This window comes from Pezoporus flaviventris, unplaced genomic scaffold (assembly GCF_033815535.1).
Source record: "Pezoporus flaviventris isolate CSIRO_AGI_PZ_B2104156 unplaced genomic scaffold, CSIRO_AGI_Pfla_v1 ptg000031l, whole genome shotgun sequence".
NCBI classification, from domain to species: Eukaryota; Metazoa; Chordata; class Aves; order Psittaciformes; family Psittacidae; genus Pezoporus; species Pezoporus flaviventris.
Window position 1 is genome coordinate 35,112,581 of NW_026892579.1, and position 17,802 is coordinate 35,130,382.

At 41.9% G+C, this 17,802-nt stretch overlaps 1 long non-coding RNA gene across 1 annotated transcript; it reads left to right on the forward strand.

Moving 5' to 3' along the window:
* Nucleotides 1–480: 480 nt before the first annotated feature.
* LOC133273446 (uncharacterized) lies at nt 481–15,037 on the forward strand. Its single transcript, XR_009744806.1, has 2 exons — nt 481–1,038; nt 14,792–15,037. It is a non-coding gene; the product is annotated as an uncharacterized LOC133273446 (long non-coding RNA).
* Nucleotides 15,038–17,802: the final 2,765 nt, after the last annotated feature.

Below are 17,802 nucleotides of genomic sequence, written 5' to 3' on the forward strand. Positions count from 1 at the left end.
TGCAGGTCTCTCCCAGCTGCTTCCTGCTTTCATACAGCAAATATACTGCCCATACACCAGGACACTGTTGGTGGTGTGGGCTAGGGGAAGGCATTCAACTGTGGTATGTAACTCACTGCTGAACCACCACATCAGCTGGTATTAGTTCTGCTACCTAACTAATATAAATCCTGTTTAATATGTTGGTTTTCAAGTATATGAAGGAAGATGGGCATCGTGAAGATAGAATGAAGAAAAGACTACACAGGCACAGGTGCTATGGGCCCTTACTGTGACATACTTGATGCTGTAGGTGCACGCTTATTCTAGCTGTGAAACACCAGGAAATGTTCCTAATTTTGCTCTGCAATCCCCCACTGCATGTTCTTGGCAGCATCTTGCCTTTATTCTGATTAAATAGGGCTTTATACAAAGTACCCAGGGACACAATGGAGCATTAGTTACTACCAGAAGACAAGTATTAAATATCATGCACAAAGTAAAGTGAACTAGTACCCAGACAGACTCCCACAGGAGAGGGACATGTTTCCCTGTTCCTCCAGTGCAGGTGCAGGCACAGCAGTGCCACCCTTCCTGCTCCAGCTCCTTCCATGGAGCTCCCCAAAAGCCATCCAGTTCCCTGCTCTCTGGGAACAGAAAACCCCTTTCCTGTCCTTGAAAGAAAGCTGAAGCTTGCTGACAGAGGAATATCTGACTCAGTCAGTGTCTGATCGTTTGAAAGCAGCCCTTTTTGCCCTGGAAGTTAATTTAAAATAAGCTGCATTTTGATGCTGTCAGGAAGCTTGGCTGGTTAGTCCTCAAAGGTTACAAACAGCAAGACTGAAGGCAAAGTTCCTGTTGTGCCATGGCAACTGTCAAAAACTCGTGTACACATTAGCAAGATCAAACGTTTTCCCAGCCTGGGAAAGAGCAGGTAAACACCACGCTAATCCCTCTGGAGCTGAGAGACATGCAGGCTGCCAGGACATGCTGCTTTCGTCAAGAGATGCAAGAAGTCAGTCAGGATTTGTTTCTCTCCTCACAGTTTGTTTATTCAAGGTACTTATGCTCTGATGGTTCATGCTTTACAAGGCTGCTCTGCTTGCTCCTTGTCATGCAGCCGTGCTGACTGAAGTACAAGGGAGCATAGCACGGAAGGAGAAGGAAGCTTCAAAAGCTCAACTTCGTACTAGAAAAACCCAGGGCAAGCTGATAGCAAGGTCCCAGGGGCCTATAAGTCAGGGTCTGCAAATTCTGCTCTTCCTTAACCATAAGACCTATCCAGCTCCAGTAGTGTTTCCAACTTGCTAAACTGGGTGTTGGGGATGCATTTATAGAATATGATAAAAGGCCTTTCAGCCTACGTGGAAAGCACATGGCCACCTAGGACCACTTCTTATGCGGCAGGGGTACCATAAGTGATCGGATGCCTGAATCAGGGTTTCCCCACAGGTGGACTGGTAGCACTACTTCCCCATCCAGACCCATCGGCATCTGAGGAGCAGCTGTTGGACTAAGGTACCTTGGAATATATTAAGACAGTCTCGTCTCTGTGCAAATTGTTTAGGTTTTCTTTTAAAAGTCTTTTCAAACCTGTTTTCCTAGACCCTTACTCAAATCTTCATAAGAACAATTAAAAAAGGATTAATTTTGCAGAGTTCACTGGATATTAGTGGTGGGCAGAGCCTGCTAAGCCTTGTGGAGGAAACGCTGCTTCTGCAAAGTGAAGATGTTGACATGAAGCAGGGCGTGCAGGGGGAGACCTGCCCCCCTCTGCCCATCCTGCTGGGCAGGACTGCACAGCAAGGGATGTAAGGTAGACAGTGGCAGGGGAGCCATTGCCAGAGCTTAGTGTCCAGGACACCTTGATAAGGTACAGATGAAAGTCAGGCTGCATTCCTGTGTCCTGCAATGTTTACAAATGTTTCCTGTGACAACAGAGAAGAAAAATAACTTGAGTTTGTTAACTTGAAGGAGGTGACACAGGCACAGCTTCGTCCATGCAACCTGGGTGAAGATACAAAATTATACATGCATGGAGCTAAGGAACGTTGGGCCACTCTGCACCTTCTGTATTAAAAATGTCCTCAACTGAGGGGCAACCTGGAGAATATAGTGAAGAATACTTTTTCCTGTCAGAAACTGAGGGAGTTTTGGGGTGGAAGTGCAGGAATGCATCTCAATCCATAAAATTTACTAAACTTCATCCAAGACATTGATCAAAGTCCAAAATTCACTTTCCATCCCTTGAATCTCATGCCCTGTTGTTGTGAAGAAAAAATTATGGATTTGTTATCTTAAGGCAGGAAGACCATGGAGAATTCAGAGGGCTCAAAAGCCTGTGGAAAGGCAGAGTTGATAAACTGGCTGCTAATGAGCTGCCAGTTCCAAGAGAAGGGAGAGAGTGCTCATGCTGCAGTGAGTAGCTGCAGTCAGTCTTGCTCTCTGGTGCTACAGACACCTCACATGGTAAGAAGATGGTAAATGACTCCAAAAAAAAATAAAATCTGATTTTTCTTAAAAGTGTTCAAGTCACATTTACAACTGGCAAATTTTTAACTTCTGAGGGAAACAGCCAGTCTTTTAGTATGTTTCTCTACCACATAGCAAGTAAAAGGGACCTTAGGCTACATCACCTCAGCATTACTTCCATTGCAATTTGAATCCAGTGAAATGGTGGAGGTTTTCTGGAATAAAACGGCCAAAACTCATAATCAGGCTGAACACCTGAAAACACCAGTGACATGTTCCTGATATGAAAAGTAATCCAGTTTATATTTCACTGTTTACTTTGAAAGGAGGGAGAGCTGTACTCTTATCAGATTTTTCCCTACAGCTTTTAAGAGCAAGATGAATGCATGGCACTTTGTGAATGCAACAGCTGAGTTCAGTTTCATTGCTCTTTAAAATTTTCTCTGCTTTCTTTCTGTTTAAAGAAAATAGAGGGAATAAATAATTACTTATCAGGGATTTGCTTTTTACACTATGAATGCAAATGCACGGTGACAGCTGAGCCTCACTGACATGGGTTCCTGCTTTTAAGGCTTCACAGAACCGTCTTGTAAACGCTAATGGCATTTGAGTCATCTCTTCTGCCTCCTCACAGTCATACAAAAACTATTGAACATTGAGGCTGTGAAGGAGGTAGAGAAACACTTTGGTTTATGATGTTGTCCACAGAGTTACAGCCTTCATGAAAGCTCAGTCTAGCTTAGAAGGTTTATAGAGTTTGGAGACCTTCTTTTATCCATGTTTCCTATACCTATATAAACTAAATAAAAAAAACAGACAAGAAAGCTTCCTAATAGGGCAGCCTAGATTTTAAGAGCAAATTAAGGTCAATTCCTGCAAGGAATTCAAGCATGAGTTACTTTTCTCTTTCAAGTAGTTTTACTTATGTTAATAGCCACTGTTCTTTAGTTTATGAATTATTCATGTGCACGAGTCTCCATGAGACTTGAGCCTGCAGGTTACAAACTTGTATTAAGCATTGGGTGGCTTAAAAATATATTGGTAAAGAAGTACAGAACAACTTTTAATCAGTTCTAAAAAGAATAATGATAGCAACAGTTAATTATTGTGAATAAAGATGGTTAAACAAACACTGTCTACAGAAGGAGAATGCCGTAAGTATCTTCAATACATCTTCAAGAGGCTGTCTTGCATATTATGCTTTCATTTTATGCAGGAGCATTTTAAGGACTATGAAGCCATGTTCATCCAAAGGAAAATAAACACATGTTAAACAGTACATGTCAGGCAGAGGTTTTGGCAGAAGAATGATGACTCCAATTTAATATGTTATTTATTTTATCTTTAAGTCCACCACTGTGTTTCAATTCTTCCAAGCAAAGTAAGCTACAGTTTTGTGGGAATTGTTTGTTCTTGTGATATTTTTTATCGTGGTGGCAGTTCCTGGTGGTTCCCACTGCTTTGGTGACTAGTGGTGAGCAGTGTCAGCCTTCAGGACCCCGGTCCCCTCTCCCTGCAACCAATCTGTTAACATCACTCAGGATACTGTACAGCTCAAAAAACCAGCATCTTCAACATGTGTGACGAGTCTCACCTGCAAACAGGTGAACCTAGGAAGTCCTGTCTGTATTTGATCCAAAGTTCCTGTTCCTACCAGCAGACGTAGTGTGGGAGACCTGATGGCTCCTGCCAGCTGCTGTAGCAGCTGGTCCACAGTCAATCCCCTATGCTTGTAGACTTTTCCCATCCATCATTCTTCTGCATGCTGGGATGAGGGAAGCAGGTGCCAAGCAGGAGAGCACAGCATGGAGGCTGAGATCAGGCAGGGAAAGGCAAAAAACAATGGCACTTGAAGGAGAGCAGGGAGGGTATGTGTCAGAGAAAAACCTGAGGCAGCAGTGAAGATGGGGTGGGAATGTCCCAGTGTTCACAGGATAGTTGTGGAGCTCTGAATGTCTGTGCACGGACACACAGGAAGGAGGCTAAAACAGCATCTCATCCATACCAGAGCTAAAACTTCTGCAAGAACTACAGGTTTCAGTCATGAATTGATGAGGTCCCACATCAAGTCATTTTTCTTCTACCTTGGCACTTGTTTGTTGGGTTTGTTTTAAATAACTGGCATGTAACAGACTCATCACATGTGAAAACTCCCCAGGAAAAGCTGAATGTGTGTATTTTTTAAGAAAATCTATATACCACATCTGTTAAACACTGTGTGCCAAAAGAAATTTTAATGCTGAGTGACAGGACGTGTGTTTTGGAACTGGAGTGTGCGGAAGAGGTCAACTGCACTTAGCAATGGCAGGTTGCAGCAGATATAATCCAGCCCTTTGCACTCAAGACTTCATCATTTTGAAAGGAAGACACACTCAGAAGAACACTGTGAAATTTCCAAGATATTAAAATTAAACCCCACCTCAGCACAAAGGCAGGTTGTCTACCTCCTGTCATCCTACTTGGCTTGCAGTATGAACACACATTCAAATGGCATTGCAGGTAAACTGGGTGAGAAGGCTCTGGTGTGGCAGAGGAGAAACCAAGCTAGAAATTGCTTCTCTGAAATGTGGGTCAGCGACAAAGTACAGATGAGTGTTCTGGGATGTCCACAGGATGAGGAGGGGCTTTGAGGCATTCAAGTGGCTGCCAACAGTGTGGTGGTTTTGCTACAGCTCAACACACACACCATGTTTGTGCCCAGCACAGTGAAAGGCAACAGCTCTTCCCCCTTTCTCCCAGTGTCATGACTGCTGTGCTCACCAGGTTCCAGTGGGAACCACACTGTGCATCAGGGAGTGCCATGGGGTATGATGAGACTGGTCAAGCAAGGGCTACCACGATAGTGAACACTATAGAGGCAGCGGTTGTACTGGGGGTGGTGGCTCTGATATCCAATTCATTAATAAAAAGTCTCTGCATTTAAAATGTAACAAGCCAGCTGTGTGAGTATGGAAGGAGGTTTAATCCATGCCCTCACCTCAATAAACATGTTTTAGCCCTGAGTCCTTGCCCTGAGTCAGGGGTTGGGGAACACTGCACCCATCAGCTGCAAGCACCTCCAGTAACCCCAACTAAGGGACCTCTGGTCTTTTGGTCTATATTTTCTGCTGAAGCCATTAGTTTTACCATTTGTATCTTTCCTCTTTGGTTCAGTAAACCCAGTAAATACCTCCTCTTCTGTGCATATTATGCCACAGGTTGAAATCTGTCTCCTGCCAGCTGGTGCTGTTTCAGTCGTTCACCTGGCAATGTCTAAAAGCTCTCTCTGGCCCCTGTGACCTGCTCCGTTAAACAGTTGTCTCTGGACAGTAAGGACAGGCTTTAATGACATTCGGTTGCTTCCTGCTGTGAGTATTGGGTAAGAATCACTTAGCATATCTGACAAACGATCAGGAAGGGCAGGACCTTTTCCCCAGCACATCTGAGGGGTCTCTAGGTGCTGGATCTCATTAGCCACCTGCAGTAATGAACTGAGTTATCCTACCTTTTACCATCAGGTTTAAAAGGTCAGGATGGGGATGACGTCTGTGAGTGGGTTTATCACACTGAGGAGGTGACAGTCACCAAATTGTAAGCATGGTTTTCCAGCAGATATCAATGTATTATTCACCTTCACTGGGTGCTTTGCTGACCCCCCTCTCCTCTTCCCTCTGCACAGATGCAAAGGGAGGGTGGGGTGTGTGAGTGCATGGGTGCTATTTGGGACACTGGCTCCACCACAGGTATTTTTCTGATCTTGAGTAATTCACATACCTTCCTTCCTCCAACCCTTCCCCATTTCAATAGTAGCATCAGAAGTAGTAGTCTACTTCTGTAGTCTACTTCAGACTACAGCAGTACACCAAGATACCTGAATTGCCTTCCAACCTCTATGAGACATGAGGTGTATCAGACCAACTGAAATATGATGTCTATATGGCTTAGAGCTTCTTGGCTAGTTCTTTGATACCTTTGCATGACACAGAACTGAGCTGTATAACTGTATCCCCTTAACACTAGTAAGAGAGTAAATCACATTATTCTCAGACTAAAGCCAAATTGCAGCACTGCATCAGCTACTAGGAAGAAAATCATCTCTATCCCAGCTCAACCCAGCACATACCTTTCTCACTTTTGGACCCCTGAAAATTTTCGGGAAAGGCACAGACAGCTTCACAAATGTCCTAGATGCAGTTTTTGTGTATGTGAATGTCCTTCCCGTAGCCACGCCCTACAGTTCACAAACAGGTCAAACCCTCCTGCAGTAAGTACATTAGAATGGGAAATGTCTTTCTTTTTTTTTGCATTGAGCAAACCATACGCAGTGTTGTGACTGTAAACGGCTGAGCCCAGACAGCAAGAACAAAGAAAACAGAGCGGCAGGTAATGCTGGTCATTTGAGGACCCCATGGCGAGCATGCACAGCCATCCCAGCCATCTCCTTGCTGTTGTCTGCCCACACTAGGCAGAGCAAGGCTAGCTCAGGGCTGTACACACATATTGCTGCCACACAGATATAGATGTAGGCATAATGTGTTTATGTACTTCTCTACACAGCTGGCCAGGAGCTTGCTGAGATGCTAAATTGTGTCATTATGTGGATCTTGGATTAAATTATGCATTTTTCTCTTTCCTTTCTGGAAACATATTTTCACTCACATGCAGTTTAAAGACTGATTTTTTTTTCTTTTTATCTTCTGCATGATCTTTGTGTTGATGGGTCTGTTGCTTCTAACTTCAGCGACATTCAAAGTTGTGCAAGTGCTTTGCAAACATGCAAGAAGATGAGTCTCTGCTTGACTGAGATCATAATCTTTGAAGGCAACAGCAAACACTGAGCATGTGGATAACTCCTGAAAGCAGGTCTCAGAAAGCTGATCACATACCAACATTGTCACTAGGAGCTAAGTGTTAAAATCCTAAATATTTCAACACAAACCATGTTCTTTAATGTCTCTGAAATTGTCATTAATCATGGTTATTTTTCTCTGTGCTTTCTCATGAACATGTCACAATGTTTCTTAATGTCTTTCCCATTGATTTATTAGAGATGGAGATTTGAGCATGTAAACAGTTTAGTAGCTATTTGCTAATGCTTTGTCAAGATACAGGATGAAAAACAATTAAGTCACTCAACACTTTCAGAAAATAAGAAAAATCTTATGCTGTGAAGAGTTCTGTTTGGACAAAAACTCATTCTTGCCAAAATTATTTATTGTGAAAAAGCCAACTGGCTTTTGTGGCTCATTCATCTCAGAGAGATGGTGCCCTTCAATCTCTGCAATGCAAAGTGTTACCCTAGGCTTGAGGGACAGTTTCCACACCATGATTTCAGTTGCTGCCCAGCAGCTGCTTGAACATGGTTCAGTGTCAGGGAGGCAGGTCCACCCAACCCAAGGCAGAGAGACCTTTCCTGACTCTTTCCCAGCTTTGTAGTCTGTGAGATTGAGCTCAGCTTTATTCATGTGCATCATTTCATTTCTGCCACGATATTTACAGAGCAACCATACATTTCTTCACTGGGATTTAAGGCTTTACCCATCTGGCCCATCAAAACAGGTTTGGAAACAGGTCCTTGGCCTGGAGGTTGAGAGGCAGCTCGGATACTTTCCACGGGGCTTGACCTGCACTTTCTCAACACCCCAGCTTGTGCCCCTGTGATATCCTTATTATATCTGGAAGGATTTTTTTCCAGCTAAAAATGCCTGTAAAATGTGAGGGTTTTGTCTACTACTTTTTAATTCTTTCCTTTTTTTTCTTGTGACAGGAGTGTGGCTGTTAGGTTTGTAAAACCTGCAGTGTAGTGTGACAGCATGTGGAGGAATTTGTGGGTGCAAAACCCAGGTGTAGGTTGGAAGACTAAGCAGAGGAAGCCCGCCTGATGCAGTCACACCCATGCTGTCTGCTGGGAACCAACCCTTGCACGTGGCCTTTCCCAAACCTTGCTCAAGCAGGGGAAAATTTTATCTGGCATATACCAAACCCTGCCTGGAAGTGTGTTAACAGTTAAACAGGCTGGATAATTGGTGGGCCAGTGCTCAAACCTGCCTCCTGGCCCTGTTTGAGCTGGTGGTGTGGATGTTGTGATGCTCAGGAATAAGAATGCCAGTGATACCAGGAATTGACAGGAGTAAGAAAACTGCAAAACATATTTTAATAACTATTTATTGGGTTCTATTTAAATTATATTTTTGTTTGATGTTTCACTGTTATAAATTGGATCTGATGTTTGTCTTTGAAAATTGCCAATTTTTATTCATTCTCAGCCTCCCGGAATGCTCCATTTCGTTCAAGCACCCTGGGCCTGCAGGCAGCCTCTCCTCTTCGCTTACTCTCTTAAGAAAATTACCAGCTGGCCAGTGATTGTATTTTTTGTTCCCCTCTAAATGTTTTTTTCTGCTACTCTTCAGACACTAGGAAAGTGCTGCAGGGCAAACCCACTACCCTGACTTTATATCACATTAGAAAATAAATGGAGAATATGTATTAAGAAGTGCCTTCTTAATAGAAAGAAAGTGAATGGACCTGGCTTTAATGAGCACTTGGGAATAGACTTTTGTGCCTTTTACCTGGCCCACTGCAATCAGGGGGCTCTTTTAACAGAGTGTTTTCCTTGACCATGCCAGCCTCATGCAAACAGACCTGCTGAGCTGCTGGCCCAGCCCAGCGCTGCTGAGTGTTGGTCTAGATCTGATGGATTTATATTAGCTGATGCTCCCCCCTATTGCCCGAGGCAGAGTATAACCAGGCAATGTTTCTCATGGGCCATTTAGATGATTTAAACATTAGGGAGTTTACATTAGCCTTCTCCTTTTGATGAATTCCTCATCTGCATTCAGGAAAAGAGCCTCATTACCTTAGGACAGGACCATTATTTACCTACTATTTATTTTTCAATATTTTGCTCTCACTGAAAAGCACAATAGTGGTACCTGCAGCAGGAACAGCCCTGAGTGCTGCCCTGGTGAGCTGACAAAGCAATCTCAGTGACCATGCTGCAAGGAGGGATGAGGGCTTTGGAAGGGGAACGGGGGATAACTTAAGGAGGATAATGTGATACAGCATGACACTTAGCCATAATGCAACAGAGATAAGGAAGCTTTTCTAAAAAAAAGTTGAACAAGTAAGACATTATTAGAAGACCCTCAACCAATGCACTTCTTGTCATTGTTATGAATCCCAAGATCACTATAACGTTTAAAAAGTATTTAATTTCTGTTTAGAAGCACCTGCCCCCTCTCATGGAACTAAAAGGTAATTTTTCCTTAAAGACAGATACCACGTTTTGCTGGACCAGTGACAGTTTAACACTGCATCTACATCTAGTGGTTTTCTCACAGCATTGCCACTGGCTCCAGCACGGCTGCCTGGGAAATCAGGATGCCCGGGTGTGCCAGCTGGGTATCTGGGCTGCACCAGCTTCCCCCTGCACATCGGTCATAACCCAAGTCTGATGAGTCTGTGGCTCTTCACGTATACAAGCCCTAACACAAATAGGTGTGGATGTCTGTGTGTGTCTGTGCTATTACACTGGTGATTTACTTACATCTGGTTTTCTTACATGTATGAGTACTGATACAGTCATTAACTCGGCATCACCTCTGCAGTGTTGTTGGTATTCTCAGTGCCTTTATATGTGTACAGTAAGTATATCTGAAAGGGAAAGAAGACAGAACGAGGCAGATACAGTGCAGTCCGGCTTAATTCTTCGATTTTATTTTTCACAGAAAATTATCACTAAACACAATTAGAAGATCTGGGCCCCACCCCCATCTCTACTCTGCCTCTAGATGCATCACTCTGAACATTTCTTACTTCCCTTCTGACCTCTCTTTTGCACCCTACCCTGCTGTAACCTAACTACTTATTCCATGGTTCTTTGGGGCTGGTGTTGCTTGTTTCTGTATACTTGCATCACACTGGACACTTTCAGGGCCTCAAACATGGATGCAATTTGGTAAGTATTCCTAAAGGTGAGTGCACTACATAGCTATAGGTGCCGTTGACTGAATCATATACCTATGGGAAGGGCCACAAACTCCCTTACCCCAACTAAGGATGTCTCCACCACTGCATTACAATGACTTTCTTCTCGTGTAGCCATTTCTGGTTGCCTGTGTTCCCTGCTTTCCACAGCAGCCAGATGCATGCGGTTGGCTTCACTCCTTCTCCCTCTGTGACTCAGGAGAGGACCCACATCCATGGCCTGCAATGCTCCCAGGGAGGTCAGATGCTGCAGCCCCAGAGCAGCTCATCTCCCAGCCACTGGCACTGCAAAACCAGAGCTGGGAATAAACTGTAGCCCCCAGAGCACTGTAAATGCACTGTCTGAGATGTCTGTCAGCACACCCCATCTGCTTGCCAGAGCTGCAGTAGATGTCTTTGCCTGTTTGGATGGTGGCACAAGCTCTGCAGTGTGTTAAAAAGCCCCTGTTTCTCGAGAGCTTCTTCGGTGATGGGGAACAGGCTTTACTAGAAGCGAAGCTGAAGGAATGCCAGACAGGCTGCAAGATGCAAACGCTTGGTTGAGCAATTTTTGTATTACTGTCAAATCCACGAGTTCGAACAGCAGGAGCCAGACCCTAGAAATCATGAAGCTGGTGCAACCTGGCATTTATTTTTAAAGCCATTTGTGCCTTTCTCCTTAGTTCCTGTGCACGTTCAGAGGTTTTCAAGGATTTTTTTTGTGTCTACCAGCCGGGACTTGGCTGCTTAATTCAGTTTGCACTTAAACTGTCCACGCCTAATGAGGCAATTCTCCTCTAAGGAGAAACCCCAAATTCTCTATATAGGTGATCAAGAAAGCTGGTGCATCTTCTGAAATCTTCATTACATGGAGTTGGTCCCATAAAAGGTATAACCCCTCTCCACAAGTCTTGCATTTATTCAGGCTAGGGACCAAAGAAAGACGCACAAAATCTCCCTGTGCAGGTGTGAGTAGCTCCTTCTGTGCACTGACTGCATAGAAAATCCAGCCTTTAGAGGAAATGTTTGGTTTTTTTTTTCCAATATTAATCTGTCCGAACTGGGGTATCTAGAAAATTCTCAAAGATTCAGCATAAACCTGCAGAGTAGAAGAGACCAGTAGATTCAGCAGCTGCAGATAATGACAAAAAGTTTGGTATTAAGGATGGCCAGAAAACATAACTAACATTCTGTGTTTCTCTAGAGTCTAAGTAAGATGTGTTTTTGAATATTCAGTTGATATTTTGGCGAAATATAGTGTAAAATACACCTGAATATGATACAAAATTAAAAAATAAATCTAAATTATGAACCCAAAATAATAAAAAGCCAGTATTTGAAAAGAAAGAAGAAATGGCATTTTTAGGCCTTCTTTTCCTGAGAAAAATTTCTCCAAGGTAACTGGGACCCACAAAACTTTCTCCTTGGACACAAGATCATTTTACAATGAAAAATTGTTTTATTGAAAAGAAGACCAAGTGTAATTGGTACCAATAAATATAAAATCCTATGGCCATTATGAGACACAGGCAAAAGATACTCATGGAATACAGAATAGCTTCCATAAAAAGGAGCATCTGAGCAGCTGCATTTATCTCCACCAAGCTCTCCTTTTTCCCCTTGTTATTCCTGCAGGGTGGATGTGGAGTGGGTGAATTCAGACAACAGGGAAAATTATTAATATGGTCCTTAACCAGATCCGGTGAGAACTATCACCTAGTTCATTCGGTACAGACAAAATAATGAACTGAGCATGTGCCGTTTTGAGTGTGAAGAATTGCCCAAGTTTTCTAAAAGAGGAATCCCTTTTCGGTTCATTCTCTAAAAGATCAAAAGAGCCCTCAGCAGCCGATGAAACAAGTAAGTGATTATTCAAAACAAGTATGAGGGAGCTCCAAACACTGATCTTACAGGAAAAATAGTTCAAGTGTTGTTTTTCATGCACTCCTCCCCCTTTCCCTACCTACCCCTGCTCCAAACACACGTGCTCAGCTGTAAATGTCTAACTGCATCCTTTTGTGCATGTATCATGTTTGTCTGGAGATAAAAGAGCTTTGGGGAAGTTCTTTGTCAATCAGTGTTATTGATGACGTGGTTGTAAATCTCACTGTCATAGTATTTACTGAGTAAATAAGTACTGTGTGACCTACAGGAATATTTTCCCAGAGAGGAAACTGGTTTGAAAACAAATGACTCATCTTTTTTTCCGTTATACCTCAGAGTCATGCATGGGGTTGGGCACTCATTCAAAGATGAACTCAGTCTGTATCTTACAGGATCAGTAATGGGCAGGTTTTCTGGATGTATCACTTAGCGTGAAGTCCAACAGGTTTTGCAAAATGAACATATTTGTTGATTGGACTGGAAATAAAAGCAATTCAAGTATTTTTGCTATAATTCCTCTCTTTTTTTTTGTAATATTTTTTTCAATTATTTTATTATATGTATCTGTACATATGCTGGGGCTTGCCTGGCAACAGACCAGGTTCAGCCATTAATTTCCTTTTTTCCATCAGTGTTATCAGTAACCTGCCTCAGTTTCCTCTGCTTTAGAGCTACCCTCCACACCATTGCTGGTGTGACAACTTGCTCATTTAAAGGCAGCTGCAACCTGTGCGAGTCTGACAGGTACCTCTGCCTCAGGCTGCTGTCTAGACGTAAGGCAGGCTGAGCAGAGGCAACAGGACAACAGTTTTGCCCATCAAAACTCAGCCAGGTTGACTCTCAGCGCAGACAGGTCAGGATCCAGCAGATGCAAGATTTTTCCATCAGCCCCTGCTGAGGTCATTCCCCTTTCCTTGCCCATGTGGTCTTTATCAGTTATCTTTCTTTTATCACACTGAAGCTTAGGTTGCTGATATGTGCTGCACCTTGCAACCATCTGCAAGCTTATGCTGTTGCAAAAGGCTGTGGGTGCTTATAAAGCGGAGCTGCACCCCAGCAGCACATAGAGACCTGTGCTAAGACTGGCTGGTGTCTCTGATAAGCTTTTTGGTGGAATGCAGGGCATTAGCTTAAAGCTGTGAAGTCCTACCCAGTTCCTGATCCAGTCCTTGACCCAGCTGCTGGGTTGTCTTAGCAGAGATCAGCAGAACCGTTCAACATGTTGCTTCATCTGTACAAAACAGAGGAAAGCTGCTCTAGGGTGATCCCTCTAAAGAGTCCCCATCTTCTCAGCTACTCTCCCCTCCTCTCAGGTACCACTCCTTCCTCACTAGCAAACCCCACAAGTGATAACGCTCCTGGCATGTTTGCATCCCTGTGTTAACACTGCCACTCAAGAGAGTGAGCTGAGTGTGCCCACCTCTGCTGCTGTGGGCATCATGGTTTTCAACATGTGATGGAAGTGTCCAGAGCAGAGAATGGGTGCCTAGTCATCTTGTTTGAGATTTGGCTGAATAAATAAAGCTATCTTACCTTTCTCACAGAATCACGCAACCATTTAGGATGCAACTCATCTGATCTAACTCTTGCAGGACTCAAAGTCAGATCCAGCTTCAACATTAGATTATGTCACTCAAGATCATATGCCATCAAGTTTTGCATATTTCCAAGAATGGGGATTGTACTAGAGATTTCAACAAGTTTCCCAGATTTTCTGCCTGCTGGTAACCATCCACATGTTAACGTGTGCCCTTGACTCTCACACAAGCATCTCTGTGCCCTGCTGGGGTTATTTCTTACTGTGCTGTGTCTTATGTCAGATGTGAACGTACTTTTTCTTCCTGGAGGCCAGCTGGATCAACCCAAGATGCAAGGTTTGCTCAACTCTGTTTCTCAGGTAGACTTCCTTTCCTTCCCCCTCCTCCACCTAACCCTGCATGGTTTCAGTGAACTTCAGCAAGAAGCTGTCCAGCAACAGAAGTTATGCCTTTCTTTTTTTGGAAAGTATCTTGTGCATTTGGGGTGCCACCAGGAGCAGATCAATATTAGCTGTACCTCTGAGAAGAATCCATCACTGTTAAGAGCTCTTTTTATGCATGAATCTTACAAAGGCAACACCGTGATCCTGCTATTGCCTTAGCAATGATAGATATATAACTGAAGGCTAGATTCAATAAAATGTGTCTGAGTTATCCTGAAATAATTTTTTTATATCTTTTGTGACCTTGCATGGGATGAAAATGTTTTTTTTTTAATTGAACTGAAATATACCATATCATCTGAAAATTAAGGTATTACAAAACATTAGTCATTATTCAAAACCTAACACAGGACATTTTATAATGACATGTAATGAAATGACAGAGTAAGTGATTTTGCTACTATTTACTTTGTTCTATATATTAGTGATAGAACTATTCTATGACAGATACAAGCAAACAAATTAATTTCATTTATTCAGTAAAACCTAATCTGTTCTTTTTTATACCTGTGTTACCTGTTATTTTCATAGTTTTTAGTTCTAAGGCTGTATGTTGGACAAGTCTTCATGCTGAAGATAGACTGTACCCTGGCTAAGCTCTATGTGCATGACAGCCTGTCATCACTTCAGCAAGAAACAGAAGTACAACTTTAAAAACAGACTGTTATCAGATTTAATGTGGAAAAATGTCATATATTCTATTTTGACAGAGAAAGTAAAAAAAAAGGAGTATTCTACCACTTCTTTATTAAATATTAAAATAATATTCACAATATTTGGTTGTTCTTAAATTATTAATATATTAATATAAAATTCTACTTATTTTAATTTGCTGGAAAACAATAAGACTGGATTAATGCCAGCAAATCTGCTTCTATGTTATCAAGGATCACACTTAATTGGCTTAGCCTTCAAGTCCACAAAGCTATTCATATACCACTGTATCAAGCATTTTGCTTTAAAAATGTCCCATTAAGAAACTGATTATTGTCCATTATTCAGCTGCTGCTGGTCTAGTGGAAGGTGTCTCCGCAAAGAACTGGGGTGCCTGAAGGTGTTTAGCATTAGGGCTCTTCTCTGCCTCACTCATCTCTCCTGCTGCTGTCGAGCCCTGGTCTGATTGAGCTTGATTCCCCATATGCCATGTATGTTCCTGATGCCATCACCTCCCTGGAGGCATTAACAAAACATGGCTGGAGAACACCACTTCCAGAAGGAAATATTTTTTTTCTCCTCTTAAAACTGAGTGGGAAGAACAGCCTGGGTGAATTCCCAGAGGCCAACCAAGGTTTGGACCTGCAGAAGGGAGCTGCATTATACAAGGTATTGACAGCAGGACAAAGAAGGTAATCCTTCTTTGTCCCAGTTCTGGGCTCGTCAGTACAAGAGAGACATGGTCCAATGAAGGGCCACAAGGATGATTAAGAGAGCATCTCTCCTATAAGGAAAGGCTGACAGAAGTGGGACTGTTTAGCCTAGAGAAGAGAAGGTTTAGGAGGATCTCATGAATTTTGTTCTCTTTACACAGTGATTGAGAAGCTCTATTGATAAGGTCTGACCCGTTACTCATGTTTCAGTGGCAAGAGGGACAGGTAGTCCTTTTATCCATGTTACTTGTGGCTGATACCAATCAGAGCAAGAAAGAAAAAAGAAAACACATAAAAATCACCATCTCCTGAGGCGCAGATACCTCAAGACTTATTTTCTAGTTGCTTGGGACATCCATAGTTATGGGATACTTGACCATAGCTTTTTTTCTAGAAAAAAAATAAGAGGAAGATTATTACCTATCAACAACTTGGTTTCCTCTTTCTGTCTCTCTGTGTGGTAGGCTGGCAGAAATTTCCCAACCAGAATTCCTAAAGTGTTCTGGGAGCTGGTCTGGAATACCCTGTTTATAAAATCAAATGCAGATATTTTTTTCTTACCCTAACTATTATGACTTTTAAAAACTCAAAACAGAGACACGACAGAAGTTACTGTTCTATCTGTTGACCACCCAATCCTGAAAACCTGCCTGAAGGGCCAAGTTCACAATTCATCTAACAGAAATGCGGTTGAGATCAAAAAGTTTTTGTGGTTTAGGGGTACATGCTGTAACCCTGCAACAAAGCGATTAATATTTATATTAATTACACTAACAATGCGTGAAAGAAAATATTCTTGTAAAAAGAAATATCAACTCACAAACTCCAACAGTTAATCAGGGCTATTTTGAAAGTAAAGGTTGTATACAGTTAAAGCAGTTTTACAACAAAATTTGTAGTACAACCTCAGATGTTTATTTTTATTACATAGCTACTTAACTCAGTAAATCTAAAAATTATAAGGCAACAAAACTCTGGAAAGAGTTAATTTTCATTTTAATGGGCAAAGCCATCAAAATGACTTTTCACTGCCAAATACCAGAAAAGTTCAAATTATTTTTTCACTGTTTTGTTCCAAAAATCCATTAGATTCACTGTTGTATTTAGGACTTTCTGTGGACATCATAACTTCATTTAAACATTTCAGATTTAAACTATGTTCTGTCAAAGGCAAAGCTAAAAATAGATGTTGCGTATGTTTTGTCTCACAAGGGCGAGCAACAAATAAAAAAAAAAAGATTATTGAGTAAATATAGATTTTTGGATGGGGGGAGGAGGTATAAAGGTTCAGATTTTTGTAAGTGCTTTTATGACAGACTGACACAAACATTCAGACAGTTTGACCTATTGTGTATCCAAACCCCAACAAAAAGTGATTTATGACTTATTTAAACTTGTGGTACTGAGGTGGAAGACATTCATCTTATTCTACAGATGCTTAGAATAAATCGAAACTGATTTGTGGATAGTACGTTAAACTTGTTTAGTATAAAATTGAAGTTAAAAAAAAATCCCTGTGTTTTCTCAGACTACTCTCCCTAGCAAAATATGAGCCAGTAGGAAAGGTTAAAGAAAGAGAAGGCCTCCCTTTTTCTACATAGTAAACTTGAACAGCTGCTTGGCTTGAAATGTTTCCCTAAATATGAATAATTGCTCTGGATGATGGGGTCAAAGCATGAAATAATCATCAGCATAGCACAGCCAAACTGTAGGAGATGAATTATCCAAATCCCATTTAAACATGCTTTCAGAAAATCTGATATTCCTCTTGTAGGAACAGGGAGCAGGGTAAAGCCAAGGGGAAAGAAGCTTTTAACATAAAACCCCATGAAACTCTGGTTACTATAACTCATCTCAGATCATAATTTACTATAATTTACTTTTTTTAGAAATTAAAGAACTATCTTGTCTAAACAGGGAAATAGCTTATGGCACTTTATACGTACCACAAATAACAGTATGCAACAATCAGAATAGCATAAAGGTTTGATTTTTTATACTGAATTTTGATCTGCTTTTCTCAAGGTTTCTAAAGTGATTGGGACTTCATTGACTCCAGAACTTCATCTGCAGTAACTTTTGTCTTTGTGTATCATGGTCATATGATTTGGGGTTTAAAATAAGAGAAACTTGGAGCAGGACCCTGAAGTTCCATGTTACCAGGTATATATGTAA